At 44.9% G+C, this 24,542-nt stretch overlaps 1 long non-coding RNA gene across 2 annotated transcripts; it reads right to left on the bottom strand.

The window, feature by feature from the left end:
* Positions 1–82: 82 nt before the first annotated feature.
* Positions 83–23,567, bottom strand: LOC147154116 (uncharacterized). 2 transcript variants are annotated; one of them, XR_015088226.1, is made up of 5 exons: positions 23,472–23,567; positions 21,066–21,162; positions 9,100–9,298; positions 8,959–9,029; positions 83–1,408 (listed from the first exon to the last, which is right to left on the bottom strand). It is a non-coding gene; the product is annotated as an uncharacterized LOC147154116 (long non-coding RNA). The 2 variants fall into 2 exon arrangements; XR_015088227.1 differs by lacking the exon at positions 83–1,408 and adding an exon at positions 4,776–8,147.
* Positions 23,568–24,542: the final 975 nt, after the last annotated feature.

The raw sequence follows: 24,542 nt of genomic DNA, 5'->3' as shown, positions 1-24,542 counted from the left end.
ACAGAAGTTGTGTGTCGGAGCATCCGATTCTATCAACACGAGCTGCCGCGGGCAAAAGACACTCATCTCTTTATTTTTCAATTTCTGCTTTATTACGACCGACTCAAAAGATAACAAAACATATACGACACAAATTACCACTCAACAAGCAACTCAGCCATCTTTGGAGCAGACCGCACAAACAAAACTACATTTAAGGCTGCGGCCCTTAAAATAGTCATCACGATTGCGTTCAATCTTTCACTTTATTCGGGCCCGGAATTGGTGCTGCATGCAGTCAATGTTTGCGGCCACAAGCGCTCAGCGCGTGGACATCTGCCTTCTGGACTTCTGGCTTTTGAGGCCAAAAGGAAATCCATATGCCGTGTAGTACAAATCAGATCACCACTCAAAATGATTGCGTGTGTTCCTTCCCTCTTTGTCCACCTTGCTTCATATACGGTGGGAAAATAATGAAAATGCTCTGTCTTATTTTTGAGCTTCACTCGCACGCAAAGTGATAAAACTTGCATGCTGCAAGACAAAAAAAAATAAAAAATGCACGCGGTAGCCAATTTGCCTTGTTTTTTAACAGTCTTAACATAAAGCATAAATTGAGAGCAGAAAAGAAGAACAGACTAAAAAGGAAAATAACATCCATCCATGTTTGCTATGGGCGCGGGTGCATGTGCTGCAGCCTATATACGTTCAACAGCACAGGGAGGTGAGATTCTTTGACAAAATACACTGAAAAAGGAAAGGAACAGTTTCAAGTAAACGCACGTCATCGCATTAACACAACCCCCTACAACCTATTCCTGGCTTAGGTCAAGTAAACAAGAAGCAGGTAAGTAACAATGATGATAGCGACATGACGTATTTTTCCTCTGGCAGCCATCTTTCAGCCAAGGCGATCTCATTACTTCCCATCATCTCCGACCTGTTCGGCCTCAAAGTGCGCAGAGCGGCGGCGGCGGCGTCACAAAGATGCCGCGGAGAGTGGAGGAGCTTCCACTTTCTGTCACTGTTCGCAAGTGTCTGCGGGCCCGGCGCGTCCCGCGGGCGGCCGGCGTCAGCGTCAGCGTCAGCGTCAGGGAGGAACATGTGCTTGTTGGCGCCCAAGGGGTCCGCGAGCGGGATCCAAGCCAGGGTCAGCAGGCCAGCGCCATGTCCCGAAAGCAAATTGCGACCTACTTCTACAAGCAAACAACCTGCCACGCCGTCTTGACACGTCTCGCCTCGCTCGCAAAGTCAAAAAGGCCATAAGAGAAAAACAAATCTCAAAAGCTCAAGTAACAAGTCGCAAGTCGCAGAGCTAGGTTGGGGCTCCCAAGCATCAGTGCCCCGGTCCAACTCAAACGGTGTGCCCCAGCGACATGTTCTGATGTCCTTCAAAGGGAAAAACACACTTGGAGAAGCTTCTTGTCCACTGTAAAAAAAAAATGGTGGGTGAACTCAAAATGTCAGGGCAACAAACCGTGATAAATTTGGGAAACTCAACAAAATATTTGTGCAAGTTTAGAAATTGGCTTTATGGCTTTTCACAACAAATGAATAAGAGTTGACAGAACTAATTGTCCTTTGTTTTGTCCCCCAACTTTTATATTAAAGTAAAGACCTTCTTTTTTTACTTGCTTTGTTGTGCTAACTAACATTGTTGCTGTAAATGACAATACCTATATTTTAAGGTTGTTCCAACTTCAATTGCTGTTTTAGACCCTCTTCCCTGGAAAGTGTTGTTTTTTGTTTTTTTTTTACAGTGAAATCTTTTTCATACATAATGTTTGTAAAAAAATAACTGGTCGCCAAGATACTTCAGGTAGCAGAAACTAACCCTAACCCATCGGCTTTGTATGCAATTTGTGGTCGGCCAACCTGCTAAAAGACGACAGTGCGCCGTTCCGTATCCATTTCACCATCAAAAGAGCTCATCTGTGCCATTCATCCGAGCAACAGACGAGCCAATCAATTAGCCAGTCCCCCAATGATACTACGATGCAACTTTATTTATAGAGCGCATTTCATACAAGCTTACTGCTACGACAAAGCACGTGACACAACACTAACAAAGTCGCGATAATATACAAGTAAAAGCAATAAATGAAAACACAAATTACGAAAACTGTCGGTCTCACGTCGGATCAAAAGCCAACGAATTTTCACCAAGTGCCTTTATGAATCAACTCGGGTGTCGAAAGACAAAATACTGCCTGTTTTCCATCTCCCTTGGATGCAACGGACCTGATTTGACATCAATTTTTACACCGACACGGCACACATGCAACCACTGCAGCCGACAAGAAGGTAAACATCCTCATTCAAGCCATTTTCAATCCAATCAGGATTCTTTGGTCAGCTGACAGAGAAGGCTGCGTTGACCATGAGACAAGCGTGGAGGAACGCTGAATTGCTCGTCACCAAAATCCTCGCGAGTCAACTTGAAGCATCGTGCTGCCATAGCGACAGCATCCGTCGCTCATCCGGCAACTTCCCGGTTGGTTCACAAAAGACCTCCTCGCGGAGCATGCGGAGAAGGTTGGGGTGCAAAACGCAAGCGCGAGCGCAGCCAGCGGAGCGCGACCTCGCCGACGTGGACGCGCACGCGGAGAGACGTGCGTCCGGCCCGTAGCGCTTCAAATCCTCTCCGCTCAGGATCACACCGCCGCTGGTTTCAAGTCTGACTCTGAGGCGCGCTGGAGATCTTATAGGGTTTGAAGTGGAGACGAGACGCACGGCGCCGGGCAAGCGGCCGTGTCTCCTTTCACCTCGCAGCATTTTTAACTGCCCAAAGGAAAGGAGAGAAGTATCAAGCAGAAAAACAGAACATCACCAGGAGGCACGACTGGTTTGTGTCTGCGGCTGCTTTGGATCACTAACTCGCCAGCCAGCAAATCAAAGATGATGCTGTTAAAATCTCCCTCAGACCTGATCTGGTTCTTCTGCTCTCGAGCCTCCGAGGTCTTTCATAGCGGTGAAAACATGTCAGAATACATGAAAGCGGCACATTTGCCTCAGCAGCTAAGGAGCTGCGAAGGGCCCATCACAGGACGACCACAGAACAATCTCGCCGTCCGTCATCATCTTCTTCTTCTCATCCGCCCTCCTCGCCATCCATTAACCCAGTCGTTCGTGGACGTTTTACACTAAGTGATATCAAAATACTCACCCCAAAAAATGAACCTAAAAAATACGAAGCTCTCAAAGTTCCACAATCACGACCAACATTTAAAAATAGTAGCCGTGTTTCATATTGTATTACAAAACACGCTATCATTATGCAGTTTGATCGCAAACCTTTTAGTATAAAAGCCATACTTTGACAATGATTCAATTAAAATGCATGGCACATAAATTCAACAACATACTTGATGATCTGAATAAAAATTTCAAACCAAACAGTTCTTAACTCATTCACTGCCGTTGACGTATTTATTTGTCTTTTCACAGTCCGGCCATTCAATTCCATGAGCTTATTCATATCTTTTTTTCAAACGCTAGGCTCTGAAAATGTCTGGCAGTGAATGAGTTAAAGATGAAACGCAAGTGAACTGAACTTAAAAGTTCAATACAACCGAACGGGACCCGAGCAGAGATTCCCCGACCACTTGAGGGCGCCTGCGCGCCACAATCGTAAAATGTGTTTTCAACAATAACAACACTGATGAACAGCACATTTGAATCATTTTAAAGTACAGCATTGGAACATCTGCCTGAGAGGTGTATGTGCAATACACAATGTGTGTACTCTTGCAAACACTAAACAGCGCTAAATATCCAGGCACAGTTTCAGAGTTTGGTGTAACCCACATGAAAACGACATGGGTGCAAATAAATAAATAGATAAATAAATAATTAATAACTTGAGGAATTAGGTGGAAAATTAATCAGAGCCCATCAGCAATGCACATTGGCCACAGCCAGTACAACCACTTGGAATGCCCGTAAGTGGGAATAAACCACTGGTGGTGTAACAGATCACAGAAGCATTTTTGAGAGCCGCAAGGAAAGTTCCAGCGCAACTGCTAGTGACAGTATCACAATCTGCGTTTTGAAAAGATGAAAACAAAGTAGAGAAGCTACACAAGTCAAGGACGATTCACAGAAGAATAAGACGGGGCCAAAAGTACAGAGACAAGCCTCGATAAATGCTCCGAAGCGCTGATACCAAAATGAACCTGCTTTAGCAAAGTGACGGAAGGGCAGCCGCTCGGAGAAAGAAAGAAGCTAACTGCTCAAGATCCCAAACAAACAAGCTCATTTGTGAAAGCCGATGGCGCTAATGTCATGGCTTGTGTAAGCGACACGAGCAGCGCAAACTATGACTTGTGGGACACGCTCACCGATCTTCACTGTTGATCAAACACGAGATGGCAACTCAACGGCCTACAGAAGCAATTTGTCTGCCAATTGAAAGAAATTTCACTCGGAGTAAACAACAAAGGAGTTTTGTTTTCTTTTGGGGGGAACACGCGGCCAAGTCGGCCTCCAGACTTACAGCGGCTCTGTAGCATTTGAGCCTTTCTTCGTTCTGTTCAATAAGAGACGGAAGGGTGTAAGCCCTCAGAGGAAGCAATTGGAACGAGGCTGCGATGAAAACTCCACTTTACATTTATTTGGGGTGTTTGAACCCGAATCACCTTCACGTGGCCTCTTTCTCATTTGCCAACCTGGAGAGAGGAGGGAGGCTGATGTGGACAGCTATGGGGCACAGTGACGGAGGAACGTCCAAAGCCAGGACCCCCCCCCCCCCAAAAAGTATAAATGTTTAGATATATTGTGTAGCAGAAGATCAAAATGTTTGCATTTCAAGCAAGTGCGGGAAGCCGGAGGTGAGCCGTCGCAGTACGAGCGCGCTACCCGCCGTATTGACAACGTGGACAGTAAATAAGGAGGAATTGGGAGGAAATGAAGGCGCCGCCCGCCTAAGACCTTATTGCTTTTGAGTGCTTCTTTACTGTTTCCGTATTTTGACTGAAATCTTAATGCAGCGAGGATTAAAAGGATTACAACATAATCTTGAATAATCCAAAGTAGCACGGACGGAGGAGCGCTCGTAATCATGGCGTAAAAGCTGTCCGGAGGTCTGACAACATTGTCAGTCACGTTGAGGATTAAGTATTTGTGGCAAAAACTTTTATTAATGTAGGGGGGGCTGGGTCAGTTTATGAAGAGCCATCTCGCAGCAAGCTGTGGCCAGATCACTGCCTGCAGGACAAAAGCCAGGCAGATGAGGGCGAGACCTACAAGCAGATTTACTAGTCCAATTTTTGTTTTTGACGAGCGCTCGGCAGATTCATTACACATGTGGAGCACGGGGACGTCTGAGCAGGGAAAATCAATTTTTATTAGCTTTACTCAAACGCTGTCACGCCGTCCATTAGCTCCTCCATTAATTCATATTTTTGCCAAGTAGATGCTGCGTGTATATTTTAAGGCTTATGTACAGCATCACTAGAAATCATATTTGCGGCTAAATAAGCATTTCATCAATGCTGTTTGTTGGCTGCGTACGAGGCATCTGACACTTCTATTGACATTTCTGCTACAAATATAGATAAATACAAGAAACCGTGTGCGTGCACAGAAAGACAACGATGGAACGGCCACGCGGATGTAGAAAGTGCTGCCCCCTAGTGCACAGCAGCTGCACCGCCACGCTGCCCGACAGCAGCTGGACAAGGGATTGAGCCGGAGAAAAGCTGCCAGCCGGGTGATTTTTTTTTTTCTGCCTTGAAGCTGTAATGAGGTTGTGCCCTGGGGAGGCAGGCAAGCGAGGGGAAGTGTATTAAAAAAACACACACACACACACAAAAAACCCCACCTTTTGCAGCCACGACAGAAAAGCAGGAAAAGACTGTCAAACAATGAAAGCGCAGTCAGTGAATTCCTAGAAGTGGAAAACAAGCAGACATGCTGCAAGAAGAGCCCGAGATGGAGGCGGACGCAGCACTGAACACAAACTGACTGGAAGGTGAGGAATGGCCAGACAACCACTCGAGGATTTTGTAAGCTTTATATTTTTGCGCCCTAAAATGCGCCCATTTCAGAAGCGATTCACAATTTTCTGTGTGTAAAAATGTCATTTTAATGGCCGCTTAAAATTTTGTTTCCAGTTTGTATTTCCTAATTATACACTCTAAAAACAGTTGGGTTAAAAGTAACACAATGTTGGGGTCCAAAATGGACCGATCCATTACTAACAATAAATGCCACATGTACACACGCGTAGCAATTTATTCCAATGAGACAACATGCTTTTTCTAAATGCATACAAAAATAACAGCTGAGGTTAGCATGTTCTAAAGTTCTAATTGGCCATGTGGCCCCTTTGCAAAACGAACTGTTAAGTCTACCTCCACTCACGCATAGGACATTAGGAACGTTTTTTCACACAGTCTTTAGCTTCAATTTTTGTTCTAAGACAGGAGACATTCAAGTTGCTCGTGCCTGGACTGAGAAGTGTGTCACACTCGTGCAGGGCACTGCTATGATTGGTGAAGCTCGTGGAAAGCGCCGATGATTGGTCCTACTGTATTTGCGGAAAAGTTGAAATGAGTGAAGGAAATTGCAAGGCCACGCGTAATTCGCAGTTTGGTTGAATTTGTTGATTGTGGCGGTGAAAATCCCCGCATGGATTTGGCACTCCAGGTGCTCCTCAGACCCGCATCGGGATCCGTTGGCCAAGGGCACATCCACAGACACACCCTGACAGTTTGATACTGCAGCTACAGTCTATTGTGTTTTGTCCCTGGACGACATGCAGAATCATGACACGCTTACATCCTCCCCGGAAGATCCTGTCCCTGTCACTGTGCCTGTCACAAGTCAGGCCTGTACCTCGATTGTTAGTCCTCACCTTGGGGCCTTTGCGGGTCGTGGCCCGCTGCCCTTCCCGTAGGAAGTGTCGCGTAAAGCAAAGGATGCAATGGCAGCCTCGCAAAGGAGCTCAGCGCCATAATGTTGAGTTAGCGACGGCTGCCAGAGGTCACACAGATGTTGAACCCGAGTGTTTGTTTCATGGGCCTTTTTGAAATAGGCAGCAGCAAGTTTCATTAAAGCCGAGTCAACCCCTGAATTCTCTTGACAATAATCTGCTCTATAGGCCTCCACGAGTCTAAAAACGACAGTCCGATGAATATCGCGTTTGTGGGATACGAGCTAAGCGGCAAAAATCCACCGTTTTTAGCCAGCTCGGGGGGCGGCCATTTTGTCACTTTCTGACAAGTTGCTGAAAAGTTGCTCAGGTAGCACCAAATCAGCGCTCACCTGTTTTCTGATGCTGAGCCATGGTTGGCTCTTACCTGAACCCTGAGCAACTATGATGCCATTTTCAGACGACAAAATGGCCACCCTCTGAGATGGACGAAAACGGGTGAATTTTGTACTCAACTCATATTCCACAAACGAACACATTCATTTGAATGCAGTGTTTAGACTAGTGAGACTATATAGAACATATTCCTGTAGAGACTTTTTTAGGGTTGACTTCCTGTCTAAAGTGTCAGAGTAGTGGTAGCTTGACTTACAAGTTTAATTCCATCCGCAATCAAGCTTGTCACTCAATTTACTCATTCATCAAATGGATTTTGCCAACTGTAAGTCCATTAATCCCTTCCAGACCACCCCTAAAAAAACCACATGTTTTTGTTTTTGTAATGAAGTCAAGTTTTGTCCACAAGGCAAAGCAAAAAAAAAATTCACCTCGTGCCAGTTCATAATTCCCGATGAAACATTTTTGTGAGTTGATTTATCCGTTTGAGGCTTGGCACGGGGGCACTGTCCGAGAACCAAACCTGTGCCATCTGCATGAAAGGCATCAGCACGTGCCACGCCGCCGCCACCACCAGGGCAAAATTCCAAAGCAAAGTGCAGGAACCAAACACAGTCAAAAAGTGCTAGACTGACACACTGATGATCCCATTAGCGCTAGAGAGAGAACAGCGGGAATTTTCCCTGGTGCATCCGGGCTCTTGCCTCCGCTGTCGAAGGGCGGTGACGGACGGGGTCTAGTGGCTGCCAGCTGAGCGGCCTCGATGGCTAACCACCACACCAGAGACTCCTTTGGTTCCTCTCTTGGAAAGCCACGGCCGCCTGACATCAAGGTTCACTGGCCTGTCAACATTCGGCGGCATACGAGAGCGGCGAGGGAAAAAGAGAAGGCCGCCGCTCTGTCCGCGGAGCGAGGCAGAAAACAGAGCGAGTACTTACGGGGCTTTTCTCAGCAGCCAAACAAGAAACACTCGAGTACATCAGACACAAGACTTTGACAAATGGAACTGTATCTGGTCTCCCACGGGCACCGCATCCCGCCCCGCAGTCCGTAGGCTCTGTTTGGAGGAGACGGTTCAGACCCCCGCTAATAAACAAGCAGGGGATCTGACAGACGTTGCATGCACTTCACTAATGAGCCACCTAGTAGGGCACTTGATGACAAAGGCTCTCAAAAAGTTTGTGGCCTCAAATGTTGGCTGGTGAACTTTTACTATTGCGAAACATGACACTCACATGGAAGTGACCCTCTGGGCTTGATGCCGCCCATTTGAGCCCACCACACTCGAATGCAGCTGGAATGAACCTTCCCAGAAGCAGGGATTTTTCAGCTCCGCATCAAAGTGTGCCTTTTGCTTGACACTTTTGACCAATTCAAACCAGTGAAGCGCATTTTTCAAATTCCTTATTGACTAGATTGATTCATCCAATTTGGATCAAATTGGTTTCCTTCAAGCCTCAACACCCAAGATTTTTTTCTTTGACCACGTGACATCACTTTTCAATTTTTGGACAAGGGAGCAAACCCATATTAAAATATTCATTTCCAAAAGAGGCACTTGATGGCTTCCAGGAGGCTAATGCACCCTACTGGACTGATGAAAGACACAGCTTTGATTCAAAAAAGTGGCGATACCCTCTGCTGACCATAGAGACACGGTACATTTCCATTTAAGAAGTGAAAGCTGACTGGAAAAACACTTTACCTACCGCGAGGAAGACGAGAAAAAGCCCTCCTGCACCGAGAATATACACAAATGGAATTTTTGAGGCAGTTGAGGCTGAAAAATAAAAATGAAGATTTGATACGAATGTGAAGAACTGGTGTAGAATCGTTCACAAGTGCCTTACCTTTCATCTGGTGATGAAAACAAGAGGCAAACATTTGTGGCTTCATGATTGAAATCTACTTGAAGGTGAAGTCTGCGGGCGGTGTGAATGTGAGGCACAGGTCACATGATTCAAGTTGTCTCCCCCATCATCTTTTGGTTTCCACATGCGTGTCACCTGTCGCTCCAATTAGGCCCACTGACCGGCTGCTCCGCGTAGCCTGACGAGGGGAGGGAAAAAGGCATCAGTCACCGGTGGTGGGCAGCGGCGTCACGGTCCATTTGATGTCGCCGAGCTGACATGATCGGGCCCTCCAGCTTCTGGCGGCACAAGGGAGGTGAGGGTGGGGGGACATATTTTTGGAAACATGCCCGTTGATCCATTGAGACTTAAACACTTTCACTGTCCACGTGTCCACTTGAGCGACACGCATATTTGCCCTCATGTTTACAACATTTATGAAAAAAAGAAAAAAAATGGGGACTTCAGTGGGGACTTAATCCATCTTTTAATACCACCACCACTATCACATCGTAATTGTAATAATGGCCGGCACAGGACACAAAGACAATAAAACAGCACACAACTGCGTGAGTACATCATCTGGAGCAGTCACTTTCAACACACACACTCATGTGGGTGTGTGTGTATATTAGGGGTTGGAACGATAATGCATGGTTCGTTTTATTAAAACGACTCTGCATCGATTGAGAGTTATTAATAATCGATGTTTAAAGCATAAAATAAAAAAAAATTTTTTAAAGATGCGCAAGCGATTACGTGCGTTTGTACGTCAGACATCTGTGCCCAGCTTTCGTGACAAGATGGCGGGACAAACAAAATCCCAAAAAATATTTCGGGAACCCAACAAAAATGACACGTTACCACCCAGAGTTGAGTGCTGCGACCCGTCGGAGATGATAACAGCTGACTTACTCTGTCAGGTGCTCTCGCAACTCTCCCACCAAACGCCGTAAGAGTACGAAAAATGACCAAATCCATTGCACATTGCATCAGATTTGCGCCCGAATCGGTTGTGAAAGGAAGGGGCTTTCGCAGCCCCGTTGCACAGTGACACTGTATATGAAATTCCCGCAGAGCATGTAGATGACTTCTTTCCTCACACAAAAACCTAGAATATGCACACCTTCTGCAAGATTAACAGTTTAAAGTCTGTTATTTATTGTTACGAAATATGCTGCTTTATATTTCGAATAATAAAGATGTTCCGTTTGATGGCAATTTCTCAGGGCTTAATGTTAGTGTTAATTACACCACTCACAGTCAGCTGTGGAACGAGCTCGAACTTTTATTGCTCTTAACAGAGGAAATACACAGTAGAGTACTTCTACCAGCCATATCGCTACAGCACCGCGCGCCTTTTTCTTTCTTCAGTCTCGTCCTCTTTTGTTTTTGTCCGCCCTGGGACATTCTTGCTCTCTGGTTCGCTTTGCCAACAGTCATTTTTCACACAATGTTCAACACTGCCCTCTGCTGTAATGCACAATATCACTTCCAACATAAATTACATGTGAAATAAAGGTCACCAATTGAAATATCATCCATCCATCATCTAAACCGCTTTATCCTCACGAGGGTCATGGGGGTGCTGTCTTCGGGGAGAAGGCGGGCTACACCCTGAACTGGTTGCCAGCCAATCGCAGGGCAAATCGCAATATCATTTAAAAGAAAATATACTACACCGGGTGCTACATTAGGTTAAGTAATGTCAATCAGACGATGCATATTGCACTTAAAGCACTATGTCAAAGTCAAGGCCCGCGGGTCACGTCCGGCCCGCGAGAAGGTTTCTACGGTCCCTGGGTTGATATTTCTTTATTATTAGATCCGGCCCGCAGCAAGCCGGTGTGGGTAGCAGATCTGATCGGGTCCTTCGCGCCTCCCGAAGACGTCACGCTTTAAAATATATTGTAGCGACTTCAAAGAACACGCCATCAGACGTAGTTTAATTATCATGTTTTTATTAGTCCAACCGGCTAATAAGAGCCGCAGCCTACGCCAATACAGTACGACAACTGTTCAGTCAAAAAAGAGCAACAGCTCTCCTGTTCGTCCTCTGCTAATCTCGCTCGCATGCGCTCGCATCCAGCGAGCCGCACGATGCATTCATTAACCTTGGAAACAACACAACTTGGCAAGTTCGACACAAATTCGACCACAACACAGATAACCCAATTCATTACACTATATATATATATATATATATATATATATATATATCCATCCATCCATTATCTGTACCGCTTCTCCTCACAAGGGTCGCGGGGCGTGCTGGAGCCTATCCCAGCTGTCTTTGGGCAGTAGGCGGGGGACACCCTGAACTGGTTGCCAGCCAATCGCAGGGCACACAGAGACAAACATCCGCACTCACAATCACACCTAGGGCCAATTTAGAGTATCCAATCAACTTACCATGCATGTTTTTGGAATGTGGGAGGAAACCGGAGTGCCCGGAGAAAACCCACGCAGGCACGGGGAGAACATGCAAACTCCACACAGGGAGGCCGGAGCCGGGATCGAACCCACGACCTCTGAACTGTGAGGCGGACGTGCTAACCAGTCAACCACCGTGCCGCAATATATATGCATATACATATATATACATACATATATATACACACAAAAAAACACATACATACACACATATATATATACACACACATATACATACATATACACATATATATATATATACACACACACATATATATATATACACACATATATATATATATATACACACATATATATATGTGTGTATATATATATATGTGTGTGTGTATATATATATATGTGTATATGTATGTATATGTGTGTGTATATATATATGTGTGTATGTATGTGTTTTTTTGTGTGTATATATATGTATGTATATATATGTATATGCATATATATGTATGTATATGTGTATATATATATATATATATATATATATATACACACATATATATATATATACACACACATATATATATATATATATACACACATATATATATATATACACACACACATATATATATATATATACACACATATATATATACACACACACATATACATGTATATATAAATATATATATATACACACACATATATATATATACATATATATACATATATATATATATATATATATATATATTTAAAAGAACACAGCAAAAAATAAAGATAAAAACATTAAAATAAAGAGTTTGGTTGACCAACCAATCAGAGGATGGTGATGTCATCCAGGGCCAGTTAGCTGGACTGGCTGGACCTGTGAGAGCCAATTTGAAATCTGATTAACTACAGCAGGGCTCATCAACATGTGCCAGCCAGCATTAGATCGCCCCCAAGGACCCACAAGTCGGCCCCATGGGCCTGTTCTAAATATAGCTCACCAATGATGGGACATGGGGATTTTCTGAGGAATCTTGTGGATGTGATCGTTTGAAAATGTCAACATGTACAGAGAGAAAAGAGTTTGACTATTATGAGATAAGATTTACATGAGTAGTGACTTTGCATACTGTAGATGAATGTACTGTAAGTAATTAATAATAACATAAATAAAGCCCTGCGAGCTGTACATTGCCTTTCACCTGCCCTCATCTGGGCTATGCTGTAGCACACTCATAACCCTAGAATGAGGATAAAAGCTACAGAAAATGTATCACTGGAGATAATTAAAGTTCACTTGAGCAAATGTGTTATATATTTCAGAAGTTTGTATGAAACTGGTAGCCCTTTATCATTAATAGGCACCCTGTCATTTTCAAAAATGTTTTTGACCTCTCTTAAAAATAACCAATTGCTCAAAGTTGAAATCATATGGGTCAGCAACACTGATCCCAAAGGTTCTGGCAGAGTTAAGAGTGACATGCAACACATAGATGCTTAATTCTGATTGGATAAACATTTGTTTTTTTCCCGCAACTTTCGCATTCAGCAGTGCAGCCACTAGAAATGCTACGAAATGACGAGAATGCACTGTGTGGACTGACTGAATAACAGGTAAATGCGTTTTCATGGTGCTGACATTTTGGAATAAATTATTCCAAATGTTTGCTCTGAATTGTGAAAGGTTGAGAGAGGCATGCATTCCTCTCTTCGGGGTGTGGCTCCACACTTGCCGCCGTGTTTTTTCGAGCAACTCCTCTGTGCACCGCTGCCTTGTCTCTGCCCACGTCTCTCTTCTTAAAAAGATGCCGTGCTTGAATGCGCTCCGCGTCCATGCTCGCCGCCCTAATCCGGGCTGCCTCTGAGCTTAATCCTCCTCATTTAGGCAGCCGCACTGCTGTGGAACCATACGAAAGCACTGCGAGAGGCACGTTCAACTGTTGTGACGGCACCTTAACATGCCAGTATGCCTTTGCTCTATTTGGGGGCAGCTGTGAATAATGCATGGGGGGGCAGCGAGCATGACAACGTGCACTGCTGGCGTCACAGTGTGCGTGAGCTAGCGTAAAGCAGAGCAAGCTGCAAAACGTGGCTCGTGCTGCACATCAAGCGGAAACCCGCTGAGGATTTGAACCCTCCCGGCTCTGACATTCCACGATTGATTGCCAAAGCACAATAACAAGTTAGCAGTGAGCCTCCATTAGATATGACGCTCGTGAATGATATAAATAAATAAATGACGACGGTTGGTTGGTGGTGATGAAGGTCGTTGTAGGGTTTTATGAGGTCAGTAGCTTTGGGAGATGAAAGCTATGACAATCACTGTATCTTAATTGCCCTAAGATGACAATGATGGCAAAACAATCGATTAGAAATGTAAATAATACGATAACGAGCAGTTATAGTGCACTTATCACTAAAAGAAACACATTATTTTACGCTTTGTCACCTTTGGCACTGGTGTGGGCTTTACAATAGCCTTTTTGCAGAAACCCAAATAATATGCGTTGAACAGCGTTATGAAGATTACATCAGAGTTTGTGTCCACTCAGATTTCAGCCTTGCCAAAGTTATCTGCCCAGGGTCTCAAAATCAGTTGTATTGGTCGATGTAACGTGAACGACAATAGCAATGAGACTGTTTCTTTCACCAGTCACATTGCAAATTTGTCCCCCCAAAGAGAGCTATTCTGGCCATTATTGATGTTAGCAATTTTACATCCTCTGGTTGATCAGAGCAAAGCTTGTTATGGCCAACTTTGAATAGAACAACTCGTCCGTAGAGTTAGCAACCCGCATCTACGGTTACTATGATGCATTTTACTGAATGTAATGTATGAATGGATATTTATGTTTGGTTAATATATTAGATAAGTATAAGTAGATGTGGTGTAGAGTAGATGTAGATATACAAGTAGATGATGTCAAGGGCACATTTGTGCATTGTCTTTTTGCATTTTGCCTTGTGCCGCCACTTCCTGTCAACTGAACATGTCATCAGCTTGCGAATGTCGAATGAGCATGCCCAGAAAACGGGTGGGACGTGACTGACGGTTGTTACCCGTTTAAGAGGTGCGTTCACTTGGGAAAGTCCCCACTGAAGGAAGGCCCAGGGTGCAAATTCACGGAGACTGCGCAGCGACTACAAAGCTGGCCAGTAATGGTACAGCCAGACCGCAGAGGAAGACAGGCTTTCAACAGAACGGATCAAGTCACAGCAGTACATGCTGACGAGGTAGTGAACTCCAGCAGCCCCGAAGGCCAAAAACCACAAGCGTCTCAACACTGTTCATCAGTCACCAAAAGCCCACCACCGCGCCTGCGTTTTGCCTCACCTACAACATCTCGCACCTCCAGTCTGCCTTACGCTCATAATGGGCCATGATTGCCAAAGCAGGACGGGCTCGGTAATGAGCCCTTGTCAAGTGAGGTCAGATCAGCAGACAAATAAATAGGAAATTGCTCCCTGTGAGGTTTCTCACTGTCACCATCCGCTAGTTACCTTGAGCGCTAGAAAGGTGTTTACCCGACTCCCGCCCTGCTTTTTGGAGCGTTCTCAGAGCTGCTTAATTGCAATTTGGTCTCAGGAGTTCACCCACTCAAGTGCAGGTGCAACACTCAAGACAAATAATTAGCAAACAGCCTCTTGTTACACCCATTAAGTGCAGTCGGCAGACACGTGAAAAAGCTGGAGAGTCCAGCCTGGGAAAGGAATAAGTCATTGTTTTAACGATGGAAAAATGTGAATCTATGATTTTATTAACACCGAAACATTCGGAGTTTCACATAAACGGGACGTAATTTGGGAGCTTGAGTTGAATCCTGCAATACAAATAATTACGTACAGTAGCTGGAATGCCTGCCTGCCTGCCTACCCATTAAGTGTGAAATTCAACAACCAAGTCAATCTTTTGTAATCGGTATGTGTAATCTATTTTACACATACAGAAAAGTCACAAAACAACTGACCAAGATTAAGAGCTGCTTTCAAACCAGTCCAGCCACTGTGTCTGAAACATTATCAGGCAGAGGCAACGATCATGCAGAAACACCCACATCCTCCCCGCTATCATGTTCAAGCCAATCTTTAAGCAAATCTGCATTGAGTTATGTCGGATGTGCAGATTAGTGTTTGCGTTCTTTCCTTTTTTTTTTCTTTTTTGGGGGGCATTTTTGTGAAGCGGTAAGTGGGGGCATTCGTATTTGGTAATGTGTCCATGCGCCACATACACATAGTGTAGTGTATGAAGTGCTGCTTCCACAAGTGAAAATGTGTGTCCTAATGATTCTATCTTTGTTTCCATAAATTCATCCGTGATGAGCTTTTTGACATGCAAGACTCTTAATGCTGTGACTCTGGAAAGTGATGAAAAGCAGGTTACACAAGGTTTTGTTCAGACCGGCGCAAACTTTTGATGCGTTTGGTAATTTGCTCCAACGGTTTGATTCCTCCTCCTCGGCCTCCCTGTGGTATTTCTCATCGGCGCGCTTCAGTTACAGTTCTTTTTTTGCCCGCCTTCCACAGACATGTCGTTGTTGGCAGCGCTTATGTAATAACAGATGGAAGCGAGAAATTAACGTGCCTTCCCTTTCTCGTTACTCTCGTCTCTCCATTTATTTTTAATGCCGCAAGCGTCTCTTTGTCTCTCACCGCGTGCGTGTGCGTGACCCCTGCAGCACCTGTCTGGAGCGAACCACCGCACTTGCATGCCTAATTAGCACAAAAAAAAAAAAAAAAAAAAATCGGTGGCACAAAAGCGTGCAGCGTCAGTAGGGAGGAAAGTGTGCAGGACGCAATTAGGTTTTGTTGGCATGCACCGCAGATGAGAATCAAACGAGGAAGAGGAGCGGTTGGGATATACTGTATATGCGCCGCTTTTTCCCTCCCACATCATTTGGACTGTGAGGTTGCAGTAAAAGCTCTCACGTCAACAGGGCCTTTTAAACCATAGTGACAGATTGTAACTAACTACATGCACTAGACTTGTATTACACGTAATGAGAGTAATGACATCTACGACTACTTGGGGAAGAGTCAAGCGGCGGTGTTCGACAAGCACAACATGAAAGATCAATACATTTTCTTCCAACTAGAAATCATTCTCTTTACTTTAAATGTGAGTTCCACCACGCCGCCTTCGTTAAGTGTGGGTTAAACAACCCAGCAAAAGGTTGCAAAGGTTTACTTATCAACCCATCAACCTTTTTTACTGGACGGATGGTGGTGGCGAGGGGTAGGACCTAAGTCTGATGAGAACCAGTCATAGCCACTCAGCGACAATGAAAGGGAGTGAATGGCTCTTTAATATCTTCATACATAACAAAAGCAAAAAAAATAAAAATATATGAGTACTGCAATGGATAAAACACGAGAGCGGCGGCGAGGCGGAGAGGAAATATGCAGCGTGTCAAAAGCCGTCGTCTTTTTATCTAATGGCTGCGGCGGCTGTAATGCATCCACGTGGCCCTCGCATTAATAATTGAACAGACGCCGGGGCGGCACCTGCTGGGAGCCCAAATCATTGCTGCGCCTTTGAAAGAAAACGCTGTGACATTACGGCGACGGCGATAGCGCTGACGAAAAACAGAGAGGAGGGGACAAAAAGCGGGCTTGGGATGGCAAAGGCTGCCCAAGGCTACACAGTAATGAGTGCGCCTCCGTTGAGGACCATTTGAAAAGTGCATCTTGTCTTCATAAAAGTCAAAAAGTGTCATTAAGCTGGGAAGAGACGAACAACACAGGCGCAACACTGATGGAATTAATCAACTGACTGAAAGGTGGGCTTGACTTGAACCACCCAAAATCTTTAGCTGGACCATGCAACAATCCATCCATCCGTCCGGCAGTCCGTCCCTTGTGTAGTGCTTAATTCTTAATTAGAGTCACGGGTGGGATGGCGCCTATTGCAGCTGACTTTGGGCGAGGGGCAGGATACACCTTCGACTGGTTGCCAGCCAATGGCAAGACACATCTAGACAAACAACCATTAAAAATCCCATAAAAAATAAGCCCTCAAGTAGGGTACAGAATGCTGAAGATAGCTAGCTATACTTCCAGATACTTGAATGTCATCTTCCACACCGCTTATCCTGTACAGGGTCGCGAGGAGGTGCTGGAACCTATCGCAGCTGACTAAGAGCGAAGTGCAGACTACACTCTGAACTGGTCCCACGCTGCCCGCACACAACTCATAAAATAGTCTCACAATGCATAGTCTCCTTTTCTGCTGTTTTTTTTTAATACTGCCATAATCTAAGTTAACCTAATTGATCAAACAAGGAATTTATTGCACCGCTACTACATACATATCTATATGTATATCTACAGTATATCTATATCTATCTATCTATCTAAAAGGCATAGACCAAGTTCCTCTGGGATCTGAAAACTTGAACAGATTTATTAGATGAGTCCACATGGGAGATACTCAGTTCGTAGTTTTTGGATACTTTTGTTGTGCTGCTGGATGAGAGATGCAGTTTAACGCCTCCCAACAAGACATCACATTAGATAAAGATCATCTCAGCCCAGTGGGCTTCCGTCTACATTTCGCTCGACAGCTCTCGAGCATCTCAAGCATGCAGCGGTTTTAATTTTTTATTTGCACTCGGCTAGTACGCCAGTTGTCCCTGGGCTGCTGTCTCTCTGCCGTCCTGCGATGAGCCACTTGCCAAGATGCGTGCAGGGAAGAAGAACCAAAAGGGCCCGGAGCTGGAGCCTTCCCTGGACCCCCAACCATTGATCCACTGGTCATGGAGGACCTCGGGTCAGCCGTTCCCGCTCAGTCTCCGCATGAAGGATTTGCCCAGCTACCGGATCATAGTGGAGGAGGCAGGAAGCTTTTATCCAACCAACCCACCAACCCCGCACCGCTTGTGTCTTGTGTAATCAACATTAAGAAAACAGCTGCAAGGAGGAGGATTGTACACGTACATCTGCAGTTCCTCGTGTTCAGAGACAGTATATACGATCTATTGCATGCGTGAGTCTGGTTGGGATATAACGCTGTCCAAATCTTATCCAAACAAAGGTATTGTGAGGTGGCTTTGTGGATTGGGGAGGCTTCTTTCTTCGGGGGCCGGACATATTGCTGTCATCAATGGAATAGTGAATTCCAAAGTTGATCAAGACATTTTGTTGGAGAACTCGAAACCACCGACACCCAGGATGTCACCCTCAACGAGTGGGAAGGGCTCCCACACTGTGAAAGGCAACCTTGTGAGCCACTGCACTAGCAAGGACTTTCACTTTTCATGCCACTAGTTCTCAGGTTGACATCCATAAAGGAGAAGTGAAGACTTGGCCGGTTCACCTTCTTTGTGGCGTTTGTTTTGGACCTATAAATGCTACAATGGCTTTGGGTACCGCGCTAATACGACACAACGGCCGTTGTGGCACAACACCGGATGCCACCATCTGACTAATTACTGCAGCGCACGATCCAATCAGCCTCCAGAGAACCTGCGAGGAATGTGAACACAGCCTTCCGTTCAAGAGGAGGAGCCCGCGCTCATTGTTGCAGCCAGTAATCGTCATTGCAATCATTTTCTCTCATTTTCCAAACGGACAAGTCAGGAAACAAACAGCGGTGGCTCTCCAAGCTCCACCTGCCACAGCAACACATTCCAAGGCCGACCAGAGCCGCCCCATTGCCGTCTAAAAACAAACCTCTGCAGCTGCTGGTGTGCTCATGGCCGCAAAATGTATGAAATCAGCCACTGGTTAAAAACTACAATTACAGGTGATATACGGATTGAAATCATAGGGGACCCTTTTTTTGTAAGGGAAAATTGTCCTAATTAGTGGTTTGGCGAGTGGTGGGGTGGAAGGAGGGATGGCTAGCAAGAGACTGCAAGTCTTTGGGTGTATTCGTTGGTGGTGGTGGTGGTGGTGGTGGGGTGGGGACGTAAACAGCTGCACCTGCTGCTGCGGCGCACGCTGCCACTGTTAATGATATCGGATGATATCATTAGGCAAAATGCTCATAAACAGATGTTGGAGGTGCCACAGACATGGTGTCAGCTGAGCCGCTTTGCATTCGCGCGAGCGTATTATTTATACAGGGCAGCTCAGTTTGTTGTGTTAATGACCCCTCTGTCATTAACAGGATGTGAGGAAGGAGATGGGCTAGGGGGTTAGTAGAGTCAAACAGCACCTCAGAGCCACTGAGAAACCCTCGGAGGCTAATCAGAGCCATGAAGAGCTGGCGGGATTCACCTGAGCTCCCATCAAGTCTTTATACCAGGAACATTCAATTTACATAACTTGAGTGGTGTCTGACTGGCACAAAAGTGAGCCACAAATGTCAACGTAAGAAAAGGACTTTTAATTGTGAGCTAGCATCCCCTGTTGTCTTTTGACCAGGGTTAATTATAGCATAATAGCCTAAGATGTGATACTTACAGGATGGGAATTGTGGGCTACCGTGAATCCAATACATTGCTAGTGTGACGCTAAAAAAATTTGAATGTAACAGGACGCTAACTTGAAACTAATTTAAGTCGACGGGAAGCTAACATGAAGCTAACGTGGAGTGACCATAGTTTGGTTTCAACTCCCCAAAAAAGAACACACTCGAGCTGTAGTGCGGCATTGGGCGTTTGACTATATGACATTTAATAAATTGATTCATTCACTATCTGAAGCGCTTATCATCCGGACTCTTGGCTCTCGGGGGCATGCTGGAGCCTATACTAGCTGTCCTTGGGCGAGTGGCATGGCACACCTAAACTGATCTAAAGTGGTCGCTAGTCCATCACAGTGACATTTCATTTCAAATGCATTCAAATTGTATTCAATTAAAATGCTGAAACAATTGAAGGAATATGGAAGTATTTAGCCAAGATGAAAAGTACAAAAAAAAAAATACCAATGTGTCTCACATAGTTGAAATGCTGAAATACGCAGCAAGACAATGAGGAGGTGCAGTCGTTAACATGGTGGCAACAGCTCATCTTAAAATTATGTATATAGTGCTTTTGCTTTGACTAAAGCGGCAGCTATACCAAAACGCTGTACACAAAACATACAATTTTAATAATTTTAATCATTAAAAAATCATAAATAACCAAACAAACTCTCCTCCAACCAAAATACACCATGGCTCCCATCACAATGGCACTTTGAATACACGAGTTCTTCCCTCTTGTTGCAAATCGTTTGAAACTGTCGTACGGTAGATGAGAAAGGGAAGAAAAACTGAAGTCTCCAATGACTACTAGTATGAGAGCGCCAGTATCATCGCCGTCACAGTATGCATGATGTCACTCACATTTGCTAAAAGTTGAATTTGAAAATAAATAAGCAACTGTCATTTGCTAACAACCAAAATGTGTCCGTTGGCGAGCGACGTGCGTACAGAAAAAAATGGTTCAATTCTCCGGTCCAATTGAATCATCTCTCTCGCTTCACTTGGACTTCTCTCGTTCCTCTTTGCAGTCCTCTCATCAAAATGGGGCTGTTGTAAAAATGCCGGCCCGCTTAAGGGGTAAGTCAACCCACCCAAAATTCTTGACAATAATATGTTCTATGCAACTCCACTAGGCTAAACACAGCATTCTGATTAATGTTGTGTTTGTGCTCACCTGTTTTCTGAAGCTGAGCCATGATTGGTTGTTACCTGAACCCTTAGAAACTCTGATGTCATCTTCAGTCGACAGCAAGCGACAAAGCGGCCGCTGCCTGAGGTGAACAAAAACAGGCCGTACCATTGCGGTCAAGCAGTAAATTCAACAACGGCAACATTTTTCTGAGGAAAAAAAAGGGCTGTTGCAAACGTTATTCTTCTCCAATGAATGTCACGGGTAAAACAAAAACAAATCTGAACACAGCCAACAACTGGTCGACACAAAATACGATAAACATTACATGATGAAAAAGTGCGGAAAAATACAAATTAAAGGGAAATCCAGCAAAGCGCTTCTAACAGGCTCCCAACTTTGAAGTCCAGCTCAACAGGCTCACGTGGAAGCAGCTGTGGCCTGAATCCAAATCGTCAAATGTTTGCTTATAGTTTGCCATTTATAACAAACATGTTCATAGGAAAGTTAACAGTGTTCAGGTCAAGTTTGGACAGTACAAGAGTTTGTATTGAGCAGAGCCGTAAAAAAACATTGTTGACAAACCAAGCGCAGAGTATCAGGACAGAAGAGCCACAGGGCCGCAGAGCATGGAGACGGACTTTAAACAGCCCTCTTACACGTGTTCAGAGATTTATGTAAAAGGTTAACATCCTAGTGTTATTCTGCTCAGGCACTGCCATTTCCCCCCCAGCTTTATCCCACCTCCCTGCTGGCTGGAAGAGGGAAAACAAGCGCCCCTTTCCCTGCCACCATTATGCTCATTTGTCCTGTCAAGAGAATGACAGGCCGCTTGACTCTTCCCCAGATACGACCATTAGGTAACGCTGTCATCTAACAGGCAGCCATTCTGCCGCTCCCTAACACCCCCTAATTATTTCCTTCACCAGAGACAAGCAGCGGCGGCTAGGTAATTTTTAACCTTTCACGTGCACCTGGGGAACTCTCCTCAGGGGAGCCAGGTGCCTGCGTGGCATTCAGTCATCAAAACATGACCTTTTATGGCCGTTCAGAGAGCAGTTGGCACCGGGTGCCATGCACCGGCTAATGCTAATGTTGATGACTAATTTATGCATCCGCGGCAAGTTTAGCGGAGCAACAATGCGACGGGGCGGCGGGAGGGGAGGGGGGGGTCGAGGTGACAAGGGGCGGGGCTTTCCAGACACCCGCTCGCTTGGTGGGAAAGGGAATTGATGGGGCTAATTATGTTGCGGGGAATACATTCGGCGTGACCGGGGAGCCTTTTTAGAATTTGTGGAGTGCACGCCGGCTAACGTGGCTGACCTTTACTTGTTAGAACCCAAATTGTGGGAGACCAGAGAGCATGCGAGATGTGTGAATATTCTATGACCTCATCGGAACCTTTCTTCAGCGGCAAAAAGACCACCTGAAACTTTCCTGCCACTATAAATGGGTGGCCAAAAGCAATTCATTTCATGTTGATGGTGCCCGGTCTGCCTCGGTAGCTAGAGGGTCAACTGGATACTTCAGACGCCTCAACGTGTGATGAAATGCTGTGGCAAGAATAGGAGAGACACACGTTGAGCTGCTGTTGTCATCGCAGAAAGAATATGTATTCTTCGTTCAGGGCATACTTCAGGTTTCAATAACAGAATAAAAATCCAATTATTTTCAATTCCAGTCTAGTTTTACAAAGCATAGCCGTAACCTGAGTTATAAAGAGACAGTAAGTCTAGTCATTGCTTCAATTCAATAAAACAAAACCTCTCTGTAAACTTATTTCATGAACTATTTTTACATGAAATAATGTCAAACAAACATATTACTATTTCACGTCTGAAAAACTCAACAAATGAATTAATTACATTTTTAATTCTTTACAAACCCTCAGGAAATGTATTTTTAAACAACTGATTATGTTTTCCATCATCATCATTATCCATCAGTACAAAATAACTGCATTTATTAAAGAAATACATTTATCCGTACCCTTACCCCAACAACAGTCTCACCAAAAAAAGGTGCAAAAGGTCCTTAACCGACGCTTTTACCCAGTCAAGCTTTCTACAAAAGCGTCCATAGCTCTAAGCACGAAATGACTACATGAAAATATTACTGGTTGTGGCATTACACCTTTTGCTTCTATCTGCTACAAAAACGGCCTAGAAAATAAACATGCATGAGAAAATCTTCTCGGAGCGTAAGTGAATTAATTTCAACAGACAGTTCAGTAGTTTCTTCATTTCTCACGATTAGTTTCCCTTTGCTCTCTCACTACTCCACGGGCCGAGGCCGCTAGCTTTAGCATGCTTAGCATCAAGCTTATGCTCACGTTTACGCCTAAAAACGATCTTTATCACCACTCGCATGAACGTAAAGTGCTCAGCACTAATGTTTTAACACCGTTGAAGACGGACTTTTAAGACTTTTTAGTGTACTGCATTTACTAACCTGTGGCAAGCAAGAATCGGAGAGACACGCAGCTGAGCTGCAGTCACCGCAGAAGGAAAATTCTATTCTTCTGTGCTCAACCGCTACACTCGATGCCACCAGTGCCGCTGCACCGCCTAGTGGTTGGCTGTGGATTAGCTACCTAGAAATGAGTGAGAAACTATAGAATTGAAACTAGGGAAAATCGATATAAATTAAAAATAAATTATAGGGGTCTCTGTTTTTAGACATCTGATTTCAACTCTCTACATTGACTGCGTGTCCAGTTAATTGCAGTTTTGGGGTGCGGCCGCTACGTGTAAGAAAGCGGTTTGAGGACCTGCTTATTTTGGCCTTCAACAATTAGCAGTAGTAGAAACAATCACTCTACATTGATTACAATGCCCAGACCACTAGTATTTGATTCAGGAATTAATCGATGGTGCATGTGTACGGCTTACAGGAAACAAGCAAAGATGTTTTTCCCGCCCGCAGAGAGAATAAGGATGCGCGCAAAGGAACGAGCTCCTCGTGCGCTGTCAGCCTGAGAGCGATGGCGAAGGCAGAACAGACATTTATGCGCGCGCATTAAATAAACGCAGTGTGGCCTCAGGCTTCCTGCCGTGCTGACTTGATGTTTATGGTCTTCTCCAAATTCCTGCAAGTGCATCAATTCTTGTTATGGCAAAGTGTTTTTGTGAGAGCAGACAAATAGAGGCGCAGTGCCGAACCGGGCTAATCGCATCACAGCCAACTGATGACGTGATTCTGCTCGAAGAAAATAATTGGGACGGATCCTCCGATCAGCTCTTTGTTCATCATTTGGCGTTCGCGGCGAGGTGACGGCGAGGTGTTTGCCTCCGAGCAAGGCAGCGCAATAAAACACAGGCGAGTAAACACAAAGCAAGACGGATTTAAGCCGATGCCTCCATTAGTGATTTATTCTGCGCTTTAATCGCATGCTCAAGCCGCCCGGCCGTCATTAAACTGTGAAATGAGTCGTTCTGTCAGCGCTCACCTGAGTGCCGCACATTCAGCATGAATAATTAATCAACGTCGCCGCTGCTTTAATAACGGGCTTTATGTTTCTTG

The sequence above is a fragment of the Filicampus tigris genome, chromosome 1, assembly GCF_054856515.1.
Source record: "Filicampus tigris isolate MCC_2025a chromosome 1, RoL_Ftig_1.0, whole genome shotgun sequence".
NCBI classification, from domain to species: domain Eukaryota; kingdom Metazoa; phylum Chordata; class Actinopteri; order Syngnathiformes; family Syngnathidae; genus Filicampus; species Filicampus tigris.
Note: the sequence above shows the minus strand (reverse complement) of the source record. Positions and strands in the feature narration are given on the sequence as shown.